Source organism: Narcine bancroftii, chromosome 2 (assembly GCF_036971445.1).
Source record: "Narcine bancroftii isolate sNarBan1 chromosome 2, sNarBan1.hap1, whole genome shotgun sequence".
Lineage (NCBI taxonomy): Eukaryota > Metazoa > Chordata > Chondrichthyes > Torpediniformes > Narcinidae > Narcine > Narcine bancroftii.
Genome location: NC_091470.1, coordinates 361,150,796 through 361,160,056, shown reverse-complemented (window position 1 = coordinate 361,160,056; position 9,261 = coordinate 361,150,796). Strand labels below are relative to the sequence as shown.

Here is a 9,261-nt window from a genome sequence, read left to right as displayed (position 1 = left end):
GAACACTTTGTAGCAGGAGTGACCACTGGTCTGGTGGCCATTTTAAATTTACAGGTACTTTCTCAAAATGCTGAAAATACGTGTCTATTTCAGTTTCCTCAAATGGAGGAACTAACCTCTACTGACCAGAAACCTCTCCTCTGGACCAGCACGTGGGTTTTGGGTTTCTCCCTCTCCTTGCGTTTGGGTCCGCTTTAATTTAGCTAGTTCTAGCTCATGCTTCTGTTCTTTCTCTCTCCACCATTTCTGCCTGCCTTACTGCTTCCCGTTCGGCTTTCTTTTCTGCCTCTCTTTTTACTTCTAACTCTAGTTTTCTCAAAGCCAACTTTAATCCTGTGAAGTTTTCTCCTTTGGAAACTGTTCTAATGCAGCTTCTTCAAATACCCCCTTTCCTACATAGTGCTTAACAATCTTTCGGGCAATTTCCTTTTTTTTTCATCCCAGTTCTTACTGTAAGAAGTTTTAACTTGCCAACTATAACCATCAGTTCTGACTTTGTAGCCATTTTTAAATTAACCACTGAAGGGTTAGCGATGAACTGGTCAATATTCATAGTTGCCGGTTTTCCTGCTGGTGATTTATACACTCACCGTTTATTTTTAATTTCAAGCTGGAGATTGAGTCAAACTCAGACGAATGATAACTAAGCAGAAGTCAATCGCCCCTAAAGCTTCCAAATTGGTTTGATCCTGGATGAATCCTCCAAATTATGTTACAAGATCAAACCAGCAACCACAAAGAAGGCAGATCACACAGGGGTAAAGATGAACAATTACTTTATAAACCAAAAAAATTCACCTTCAAACTTTAATTCCAAATCCCCCCCTTTTATAACAATGCCCACTGGTTACTATGCAAATCTCTGTAACAGTGTAAAACTAATAAATTCCCCAGCCTAAATATAACATATGTAATAAAAGTCTAAGTTATATTTCCAACTAGCCCACAGAAAAACTTAGACACAAGACTCACAAAACTTCAATCTCAACCGAAGCAAAGATCATAAACAAAGTTCAGTTTGTTTGGTAAACTGAAGCCAAAAGTTCTTTGAGAGAGAGAGAGAGTAAGCAATAAATTCAAAGTTGTCTTGTGTTGCTTGCAGAGAGAGGAACAACTGGCTTGGTCTGGATCCTTCTGGCTGCCTTCGGAATGTTCATCCTTTTTGAAATCCCAACATTCTAAACTGGGCCTCCTTCCACTCCACAGCACCCATAGTGGTGGTTTATCGTCCACAGAAATTTTTAGATCATTTTCTGCACATGCTCAGTCTGTCTCCCACTCTCTCAGCTGTCCACCTTCACCTCGGCTCTCTAAGGCAAACTGTCATTTTTTAACATAAAACCACACAACACATAGGCCAATACACAGCACAGCACTTTGTGCCCAATGAGTAACCTACTTCCTTAAGTCATGCCAGACATATTTTGAGGACATAAACTTGACAGTTGTTCAGACAGATGGATGGGAGGATGTGAAACAAGGGGTTCATGATCCTGGCAGCTGCTGGGGTGAAACTGTTATAAAAGTTAACCATTCCCAGTGGGCTTTCAGAAGGCCTGAATGACTGATGCTTTGTATGGAAGTGGAGTTGCTCATGTGGCAGGCTGCACCAAAAGAAAACACAGGCACAATACTGTTTGGGGCAACACAGCTTTATTCCACTCACATAAATATCTAGTTGGCTGTTAGCTATGCTCACAGTGATCCTGGGGGGGAGAGAGAGAGAGAGAGAGAGAGAGAGAGAGAGAGAGAGAGAGAGAGCACATAGTCAGGACCTCGGCTTTATACCATGGGCCCTTTGGGCCCACCTGGTGGTCAGATGTCATTAGGCCGGGTGCCGTATCTCTAGGCCACCTGTTGACCGAGTGATGTAGCACAGTGTTTCATCACATTCACCCCTTAAAAAAAGTCTTGGTATTGCTCATAAATCCAGGCGTACAGTTGGTTTCTGCACCCTCTGGTTCTCCTAGGGAGGGTGCGTGGTTTGGGCTGGGGGGCAGCTGTTCAGCCGGGTGTTGTGGGTATACTTGGTGAGTTGGGGGTCCCTGGGGGGTGGTATTCGTCCTCCATGGTGCAGCTGGGGGTTGTGTGGTTGTTTGGAGGTGTGCTGACGGTACATCGATTGGGTCGGGCTGGGGTTCTTCTCGTTCTTCCTCTTCTTCTTTGGCTGGTTCTTCCTTGGCTGGCGCCGGGTCCCTCATTGAGTGGAGACAGAGTCCTCCCTCCTGTCGGGGAACATCACAAATGCGTAGTTCTGGTTCACATGGATCAGCTCTCCCCTCTCGACCAGCGGGTCCATCTTATGCGTTTGGCCACATTTCTTGATCAGCACTGGGCCCAGTGAAATCATCCAATGTGTCACCTCCAAGCTCGGGGTTGATTTCCTTGTGAAAGAGAAAAATATGTCAAGTGTGGTCATGTTCATGGCAGTACACAATAATGAGTGTATTGCGAGTGTTCCGAGCCCAGAGGACCCCAAAACTCAGCAGCAATAGATATTCACCAAGACAAGTGGCTTTCAAAACAAAAGTTATTTTTAATCAACTTCAAACATGAAAATAGAATGAAACTTTAACTTCACTCTATTATACTATACTCTATACTAACCCAAATAACCCCCTTCTAATTCTAAGTACACGTGTATGTAACATGGGTGTAAATTCAAGAGAAGTTCTTTGGTTCACAGTTCAATCTCACTTCCCTTCTTCCAAGTTCTCTGGTTGCAGGCAATCCCTATACTGTGCACAGAACTTAACAGGTATAAAGTTCACCAGGCTTTGTGCTTGAAAGGTAAATGTTTACCGCTCAGCAAGGTTCTTGTAGGGTTTGCAGAGAGAGATATTTGTCACTCCAGGATTTCCACAATTGAGGTACCACCACTAGTCACCTCAGGGTCTCGCTGATAAAACTTGCCTCATCAGGGTCTTCTAGATGGTAACCTCTTTCTTCAAGCTACCACAGAGTTCCATTCCTTCCTCTATTTCAAGAGAAACATCAGACAGATAGCACTTCCAGACATCTACTGCTCTGGAACTTGCTTTCATTAGTTTCAAACAGTTTTCCTGGTTTGCACTTTTCAGTTACTTGTCAGTGACCCACACACTGACTGACCTGACTGACTAAGCTGTTAACTCAACTCTCTCTCTCTTCCACCTCAAACTCCAAAAAGGTCATGTGACTCATGTCTTGCAAAACAACAGGAGTTCTTTCTTCTTCTCAAGTTATTAGATAAACAAAATCCAGGAGTGACCTTTCTATGAGCACTTTGCAGAAAGGGTACTGATAGACAGCATGACTCCAGCAAGACAATGGTCAAGCATTTTATGATGTCAGATCAATTAACATCTAATTGTGAAAGGTGCTTACATTCTCCAAAGCTCCTGCTTTCTTTGGCTTGGCTTCACGGACGAAGATTTATGGAGGGGTATGTCCATGTCTGCTGCAGGCTCGTTGGTGACTGACAAGTCCGATGCGGGACAGGCAGGCACAGTTGCAGCGGTTGCAAGGGATAATTGGTGGGTTGGGGTTGGGTGTTGGGTTTTTCCTCCTTTGCCTTTTGTCAGTGAGGTGGGCTCTGCGGTCTTCTTCAAAGGAGGTTGCTGCCCGCCGAACTGTGAGGCGCCAAGATGCACGGTTGGAGGTGAGATCAGCCCACTGGCGGTGGTCAATGTGGCAGGCACCAAGAGATTTCTTTAAGCAGTCCTTGTATCTCTTCTTTGGTGCACCTCTGTTTCAGTGGCCAGTGGAGAGCTCGCCATATAACACGATCTTGGGAAAGGTGATGGTCCTCCATTCTGGAGACGTGACCCACCCAGCGCAGTTGGGTCTTCAGCAGCGTGGATTCGATGCTTGCGGACTCTGCCAGCTTGAGTACTTCGATGTTGGTGATGAACTCATTCCAATGAATGTTGAGGATGGAGCGGAGACAGCGCTGATGGAAGCGTTCTAGGAGCCGTAGGTGATGCCGGTAGAGGACCCATGATTTGGAGATGAACAGGAGTGTGGGTATGACAACGGCTCTGTACATGCTGATCCGGTACCGCACGGATGGCAGTCTCTTCAATCTGAGGCGCCTGCAAGCTCACACCAAGACACAAGAGCAACTTGTCCGTGAACTACTCTTTGGAGATGATGCCGCTTTAGTTGCCCATTCAGAGCCAGCTCTCCAGCGCATGACATCCTGTTTTGCGGAAACTGCCAAAATGTTTGGCCTGGAAGTCAGCCTGAAGAAAACTGAGGTCCTCCATCAGCCAGCTCCCCACCATGACTACCAGCCCCCCCCACATCTCCATCGGGCACACAGAACTCAAAATGGTCAACCAGTTTACCTACCTCAGATGCACCATTTCATCTGATGCAAGGATTGACAAAGAGATAGACAACAGACTCGCCAAGACAAATAGCGCCTTTGGAAGACTACACAAAAGAGTTTGGAAAAACAATGACCTGAAGAAAAGCTCTTGCAATCTGAATTCTTCAGTCTTTCAAATAAGATCTGTTTTAAAATGTGTGTATGTATGTGACCTACTCTAAATCTTATAAATTCTCCCCAAATATTAATATTATTACACGAGTAACACCTCGGGTAACATTTCCTGCCACATGGATACCTGGAGTTCCTTTGACTTTAGTATCAGAAGGACCGCCTTCCAAATGGTACCATTCTCCCTCTCTACTTGCCCGTTCCCTTGGGGGTTGTAACTTGCAGTGTGGTTGGTAGCAATCCCCCTCTCTCGGAAGTATTCTGCAGCTCGGCACTCATGAAGTCTGCTCCCCTGTCTGTATGGATATAGTTAGGGTATCCACACATGCTAATCAAAGCTCTGTTTCTGGGGCCGTACCTCCTGCTCTTTGTGGCTATAGGTTTACAGTCTGGGGTGTGGTGGGTAAGTAAGGGAGGGGGGTCTCGATATTAAGGATCGATAGCGCAGAGAGCTTTTGGCTAGTAGTAAGCACTAGTAGGGCCGGTGGGTTGTTGTGGACGACCATGAGGCTCTCCATCTGGCACTGGAAGTCTCATCCCAACAGCACCGGGACGCAGAGCTGTTCCAGGACCAGCAGACGGAAGTCCCTATACTCCCTCACTTTAATTTCTAGTGTCACCACACAGTACCCCTTTACTTCCACTGAGTGGTTGTTGGACGCTAGGAGAATTTGCCCGTTTCTGGGGTATATGGGGAACCTGTGGTCTTTCGCTAATTTCAGCTCTATGAAACTCTCCGTGCTACCACTATCCAACAGACATTTAAATTTCAACCCATTCAACTGCACGGAGACCATAGCCTCTAGCAAACTGTGTGGACTCGCCTGATTGATCCTGAGTGAAGCCAGCGAGCACTCCTCAGTCTCCTTGTGGTCTCCGAAGTAGTGGCACTCCTCCTCTGGATCCTGGGTCCAAGATGGCCACTCCCTCTGGGCGCAAATGTCGTTCCTTCCTGGCTGACCTGGGGAAGAATCAGAGCTATCCCACCGCCCATTTACACGACAATGGGTCTTGACGGTCACCCGCAGGCTCCTGCACACCCGAGCACAACGGCCTCGCTCTCTACATTTTGAGCAGAAATGTAGATTTTTACATTGCCGGGCAGCATGCCTGGGGAGTGAGGGTTTTGGCTGCAGAACTGGCATCTATGGGTCGCATCTGGCTGTGCCGCCATTGTCGTCTCCACATTATAGGCCTGATCTTGGCGGGGTGCCAGCGAGTTTGGAGGGTTGGAGTGGGGGCCTGGTGCTCTGGTCGGGGAGGTATTCCCCGTGGTTGTTTCTAGCTGTCTCCATTACCTCTGCCACCCTCACAGCCTCTTCCAGAGACACCATGCTTTTTTCTAACAGCTGCTGGTGGATTTCGTTTGACCGGATCCCTGCCACCACCATGTCCCTCGTCAGGTCCTGTGCTATTTGCTGTGGGGTTCTAGTGCAGAAGTTGCACACCTGTGCTCGGGCTCTTACTGAGAGCATGAAATCCCAGAAGGACTCCCCTGGTTGCTGTCTTCTGGTCAGGAGACGGTGTCTCGCATGTACGTTTTCTCCCCCTTGGAGAAAGTGGGACTGGAGCATGTCCATAACCTCCCTGTATGAGACGCAGTCCTGGACTAATGCGTATAGGAGGTCTCCCAGCTGGGCCAGCAGCAGCATGAAAAGGTCTTCCAGGTGCGCAGTGGGCATCATCATGCGGGCGTAGTTCAGGAAACAATGTCTCCAGCGGCTGAAGTGCGTGCGTGTGCTGGGAGCCCAGGGTCTAGTTCCAGGCGTTCTGGTCGTAGCATCGTTGAGAGGTGCTGCCATTGATTTGTTTCTAGGCACCCCGATTGCGCTGGGGCTGGGGACTGTTACCTCCACTGATGGATATGGGGCTCCCTGGGGTGCAGCATTATCCGGTAGGCGTCCGCTGAGGGTCCGGCGTCCTCGCTCTCATCCCCGTGTCTGAGCCAATTTTCACCAGGTTTGGGGGGGCTTGCACACCTCTCAACCGTGAAAGATTCATCCCCCTCCTCAATCTCCTCCTCATGCTTGGGTGGGATTGCCCAGGTCGGAGGCGATCTTTGCCTGCTGGCCATTTTATGTGAGTGGAATAAATTGTGGCAGGTTGCACCAAAGGAAAACATAGGTACAATACTGTTTGGGGCAACACAGCTTTATTCCACTCAAATAAATATCTAGTTGGCTGCTAACTGTGCTTACAGTGGTCCTGGGGAGAGAGAGAGAGAGAGAGAGAGTACACGGTCGGGACCTCAGCTTTATACCATGTGCTGATCAGTGGCATATAACAGGCTGGACTGGTCGCCAACCATGGAGGCCATCAGTGGTGGTTGGCATTGTCATTGCCTTGGAGTCAACCACGCAACTGCATGGTGGCACACAGCGGTGAGCATTCCTGCCCCACTTTCTGTGATAGAAACACCACTCAGTGTTCTCCAATGGGTTTTTCTTCCTCAGTAGCTTATGGAGTTCCATAGATCTGGAGGCTGCATTGACTTGACTGTCCAAGGTGACCTGTTGAAACTTTGCCACAGGAGGCTGTGGTACCTTGTGAAGTCTTTCTGCCTCCCTCGCCACTTCCCTTGGTTTGGAGAAGTCAGCAGAAGAGAGCAGCAGGGCGATGTCACGAGGGAGCCATTCCAAGAAGGATTTCATTCATCATTTCTGACAGTCTTCTGACCCCAAATCATCGAGATGGAGTAAGCGTGTGTCTCTTTCCAGGTCAGACATGCCAAAAATCACGAGTAGGTGTGCCTTAAAAGCACTGTATTGATCCTCCTCAAGCAGGTTGTTGATAAAATCATCTACCTTGGCAGCAGAATCTTCATCTTATGAGGCAACTACATGCCAGAATTTGGTGGCTTCAGTTGTTATGTTCCTAATGTGGAACCGAGCCTCAGCCTGCTGGAACCATGGACGTGGTCTGTGAGGCCAGAAGGTGGGCAGTTTCACAGCCACCACGTGTAGCACAGTAGTGGCATCCATTCTGCAGGCTTTCTCACAATGTTTCACTGTCGGGGCTCAAAAGACGTTGAGCACCCGTCAGGGTCACCAATTTAGTGGTACTAACTGCAGAGCTCAAGAAACACAACTTACCAGAGGAGAGTCAACTACCAAATGCTTTATATTTTAAACAATCATGTGCCTCATAAAGGGGAGTGATGTCAGTGCGTCTCATAAAGGGGAATGATGTCAGTGTGCTTCATAAAGGGGAGTGAAGTTAGTGCGCTGCACAGTCATTGTCTCTCTGGCAACATGCCAGCAGGGAAGCAACACACTCTGTCAACTAACACAGTTCTGCAAACGTGGGCTTCTCCTAGGCAGAGAAGGGGAGCCTGTACCATTCTGTGTGGGCCACTCAGTGCAGTGATTCTACCTGTCCAGCTGTGCAGCCGCTCAGTCCGCCACACAGATGATGCTTTAATATATTTGACTGATCCTGAGGCATCTTTACAAACACTATATGTTCAATTGGAAGAATATGGAAAAGTTTTGAGGTATAAAATTAAGAAGAAAGTGAAATTTTGCCTTTAATGGAAGGTGATGATACTCAATGTTAAAGGGATACTCAGTTCAAGTGGCCAAAAGAGGGTTTTTAAATATTTAGGTATGTATACAGATAGGAATTTGAAGAATTTATGCAAATTGAATTATTTATCTTTACTTAAGAAGATTGATTTGAAAAAAAAAGGGTAAATTTACCTATAACATCAGTTGGAAGGGTTAACTATATAAAAATTAATTTATTTCCAAGAATACAATATCTTTTCCAAACATAACCTATTTTAATACCTAAAATTTTTTTTCAAGAATTAAATAAACATATACGGACATTTCTATGGCAAGGTAAAATGTCAAGAGTTTCTATAGAGAAATTAACATGGAAATATGAACTTGGAGGTTTACAGCTTCTTAATTTTAAAAATTATTATCAAGCGGTGCAAATGAAATTTCTTGCTTCCTTCTTTGAGGACTGAATAAGGTTGGGCAGAGGGGAGCAGAAGAATTTATATATAAGTGGCAATTGAAATTGATGATTGCTGATAAAGATACACCACTATTGAAACATTTGCTTAATATTTGGAATAAATGATGAGATTGGTGTAAGAGGATCTATATCGCCTAAAATGCCATTGATTCACAATCCCCTTTAGCTTTTCCAAGGCATAATCAGCTTTTGAATATTTGGTCATAAGCGGTTTGTAAATGTTGAAGATTGTTGTGAAAGGGGTCAATTAATGTCATTCGAGCAATTAAGGAATTGTCTTGGGTAAACTTGTACCTCTCACTTTGTTCGTTTTAGATTGGTCACAGTGTTTGAGCTACCGAAAGAAAATAGACACACACACTGAGAGCAGTTCAGATTATACAAATGTTTATTACAAATTCAAAAGCTGATTTCACACTACAATATGCAAGCCCTTCCCAACTATACTTATCAACGCTTGGACTGGTTCCAACTGCCGAAGCGAGGCAACGACTGCACACTTGTAGTAGGTTACCAGGGCGCCGGTAGTAGCTTCTCCCCTGACCGGGACGTTGGCTGGACTCCAGAAGTTCTTCTTCTTCTTCTTGCTGAGAGATGTTGCCACCTCTCGGAGAGTCTCTCACTTCAGCAGCGGGACCATGGCTTATATTACCCAAAAACTGCTTATCCAAGCACCTATTCCCAGCACAGCAAGAAAGATAAGCGAGCAAGCTAGCATGCTAGGCTATTAACGAATAACATAATTATTCACTTTGAATGCAATGGTTTATTTTGCATCAAGGCTAGGCCTCTGA

General features: G+C 46.2%; 1 protein-coding gene and 1 long non-coding RNA gene across 6 annotated transcripts in view; one reads left to right on the top strand and one right to left on the bottom strand.

Annotated features, from left to right (window-relative positions):
- Positions 1-1,636: 1,636 nt before the first annotated feature.
- On the bottom strand, positions 1,637-7,619 carry LOC138755815 (uncharacterized). Its single transcript, XR_011352572.1, has 2 exons — positions 7,576-7,619; positions 1,637-2,384 (listed from the first exon to the last, which is right to left on the bottom strand). It is a non-coding gene; the product is annotated as an uncharacterized lncRNA (long non-coding RNA).
- A 102-nt stretch (positions 7,620-7,721) lies between these two features.
- Positions 7,722-9,261, top strand: part of fam210aa (family with sequence similarity 210 member Aa) — a 44,901-nt gene continuing 43,361 nt past the window's right edge. For 3 of the 5 annotated variants that reach the window (XM_069922489.1, XM_069922485.1, XM_069922483.1), the window contains exon 1: positions 7,722-8,086. The gene's annotated coding sequence lies outside the window, so the exon portion shown is untranslated. The remainder of the gene's footprint in view (positions 8,087-9,261) is intronic. The other 2 variants (XM_069922490.1, XM_069922484.1) reach the window with 1 other exon arrangement.